Below are 3,604 nucleotides of genomic sequence, written 5' to 3'. Positions count from 1 at the left end.
TCCAGGAGTTGGTGATGGACAGGGAGGCCTGGCATGCTGCAATTCATGGGGTTGCAAAGAGTCGGATACGACTGAGCAACTGAACTGAACTGAACTTTCACTCTTATCCAGCTTTTACTTATTGTTATGCCCTTCTATATTTCCTCTGCACATACACAAAACTTCAGGGTTGGCCAGGAGCATGTAGCTGATCGGGCCCTCTCTTATCTCTGTGCATGCATGCAGCTTCATCCTGGAAGCTTGCCCCAACCAAGGCTACAACCTTAAGATGGTAGAGCCACTGGCCCTCCTCACTGCTACCTCTGAGACTGTCCCTTCATCAACAACACTGTTGGGTGTTTTTGATCACTATCCTCTGTCCCCACTGACCAGAGCAGAGAAGGTGCTGGTCCTGACTGTCTTAAAATTCAGAACCTCTGTATCAAATAGCTGAGGGAGAGAGTGATGGAGCAGCCTCAGGCCAGAAAACCACAGATTCCCACTATTCTTACCTGAAGTTCAGCAGTTTTTCAAGCATAAATGCTTCTCAGATTGTTGTATGATTTTGTTTGGTTTCTGGGGAAATGAAATGGGTGTTTTGTCACTTTTTTCTTTATGTCAACTATTGCTTTTGTCCCAGTTTCTTTTGGGGTAAATGAGATGCCGATCTCTTCACTTGGCCATACCTGAACATCTTGCCTCCAGTTTCCTTAAATGCTCAAGGAAATTCCTTGGTGGTCCAGTGGTTAGGACTCTGAGCTTCCACTACAGGGGGCACTGGTTTGATCCACGGTCAGAGAACTAAGATCCCACAAGCCACACAGATAGGCCAAACAAATAAACAAAAGACCTCTCAGTATTTTCTAAGGAAAATTAATATGCAAATACAGCCTGTACAAATACTATGTGTTCGTTTATACCTTTACTTCAAAACACAGACAATGTACAAAGAGAGTTTACAGTGCAAAAAAGCACCTGTGCTACTTGCAGAATGTGTAACTCTATACGTGGCCTATATTGTGTTAACACTACTAAATTATCTTACATAATATCCAGTAGCAGTTATTTCAACCATTAGACAGGTTTGAAAACAACACACTTCTTGACTGCACACTTGCTCACATTACCAAAGGCCAAGCTGCCTTATGGAGTGTTGCTGCTGCTACGTCACTTCAGTCGTGTCCGACTCTGTGTGACCCCAGAGACGGCAGCCCACCAGGCTCCCCCGTCCCTGGGATTCTCCAGGCAAGAACACTGGAGTGGGTTGCCATTTCCTTCTCCAATGCATGAAGGTGAAAAGTGAAAGTGAAGTCACTCAGTCGTGTCTGACTCTTAGCGACCCCGTGGACTGCAGCCTACCAGGCTCCTCCATCCATGGGATTTTCCAGGCAAGAGTACTGGAGTGGGGTGAAGGATTCTCATTTGGACTATCTGGTTTGCAAAACCTGAACCAACAATGGAAACGACTTACCTCCTCTGTTTGATCTTGTTTGATCAACAAATAATTTTTGATAGAAATTCCTCAAAAGCAACAAAGATATCAGAGTTATCAGTGTGAGAAACACATTGATCCCTAGGTCCAGAGTTGCCCAGTAGCTGGCCAACTACGTAACACAAAAACACAAGACCGTAATCATGTATTGTTGTCATTGTTCAGTCGCTAAGTTGTGTCCAACTCTTTCTGATCCCATAAACTGCAACATGCCAGACTTCCATGTTCTTTACTATCTCCTGGAGCTTGCTCAAACTCATGTCCATTGAGTAGATGATGCCATCCAACCATCTCATCCTCTGTTGCCCCCTTTTCCTCCTGCCCTCAGTCTTTCCCAGCATTAGGGTATTTGTCCAGTGAGTCAGCTGTTTGCATCAGGTGGCCAAAGTATTAGAGCTAAAGCTTCAGCATCAGTCCTTCCATAAATATTCAAGGTTGATTTCCTTTACGATTGAATGACTCCTAAAGGAAATGGTGTATTATCTAATAGTATATCTAATAATACTGTAATTCTGAAGGAAGGATGAGTAGAAATAATATTTTAAAATATCTACAGCAACTTAAATATATTTAAACAGCTATGGTTTCTATTGGTGACAAAGATAATCTAATATTCTGTGGCTTGTTGTCAATTGTATTAGTTATTGATTGCTACATAACAAATTGCCCCAATGTTTAGTACCTTAAAACAACACAATCTCACACCATTTCTGAGGGTGAGGCATCTAGGAGCCAACTTAGCTCAGTAATACAGGTTTCTCATGAGGTTGAAGTCAAGCCATTGGCCATCTGAAGGCTTGACTGGGCTGGAAGATCTACCTCCAAGCTCATTTATATAGTTGTTGGTAAAATGACTTGAGGAACACTATTTCATTCTGAGTGGCAATTTGTCCAGCTGAAAAACTTCAATGCTTGTTTCCCTTGCAGCTAGATGTGACTTTATACTACATGCTGGCCAATGATGTGTAATTAGAAGTTGTTGGGTGGAAATTCCAGGAAGTCTTAAAACTTTTGCTGTCATGGGCTCCTAGGCAACCCTCAAGGATGGTGAAGGATAGAGATAGGAAGAACTTGAGTCCTTAGTAACAACTGAGCCTCCCTTCAGCATTTACGGGGGTAGGGGTAATGGCTTGTTTAGGGCCCTCTATTAGCCTAACCTAATTCTGAAATGCATATACTATCTCATTTCACCCTCACAGAAACCCTGAGTGGAAGGATTTTTATTATCCTCATTTCATGGAAAGGAAATGAGGAGAGGTAACCTGACTTGCCCAAGCTCATATGAATAGTAAGCCAGCTGTGTCTGACTCCCTGGCGAGCGCTCATGACCACTGGACCAGACAGCTGTGTACCCCGGGCAATAACGGTAGTAATAGCAATAGCTAACGCAGGAACTCTTGCTGTGTTCCAGACACTACGCTCCAGGCTACATACTTACCATTTCATTTAGTCTTCACAACAACCCCCATGACATAGGTATTACCATCCTTATTTTATGGATGAGAAAACTGAGGCTTGGAGAATGTAATTCATTTGCCCATGACTCAAAGAGACACACGGGGCCAATACATGACCTCATGTATACTTTAGAAAGCCACCTTGGGATAAGGTATGGGGCATGGATTAGAACAGAAAAGAGCAAAGACTAGGCACTTATTTAGAAAGCTCATCGAAGGATTTTGAGAAGCGAAGAGGAAGGGCTGAGCATGGTGCACTCTGTCCCAGGACCTGGCATTTAAGATGCGAAGTATGTTGGCTGAGGAAGCTCCTTGTAAGAAGCCATATGCAAGAGGATAACATTAAGGACACATATGTCTCTCCTCTTGAACTTTTAGGAAGTTCCTTCCATTCCCCTTAGTCTCTCATCGCCTTTAACTTCCAGAATGTCCACTGTCCCAGTCTCACCCAGTGTTTTTGAAGGGAAGATGATGAATGGAAGAGAAGAGGTGATAAATCTATTTGCTTTATAATGTTCAGTTCAGTTCAGTCGCTCAGTCGTGTCCAACTCTTTGCGACCCCATGAATCGCAGCACACCAGGCCTCCTTGTCCATCACCAACTCCCGGAGTTCACTCAAACTCACGTCCATCGAGTCGGTGATGCCATCCAGCCATCTCATCCTCTGTCGTCCCCT

This window comes from Bison bison, unplaced genomic scaffold (assembly GCF_000754665.1).
Source record: "Bison bison bison isolate TAMUID 2011002044 unplaced genomic scaffold, Bison_UMD1.0 scf7180017864270, whole genome shotgun sequence".
Lineage (NCBI taxonomy): Eukaryota > Metazoa > Chordata > Mammalia > Artiodactyla > Bovidae > Bison > Bison bison.
Note: the sequence above shows the minus strand (reverse complement) of the source record.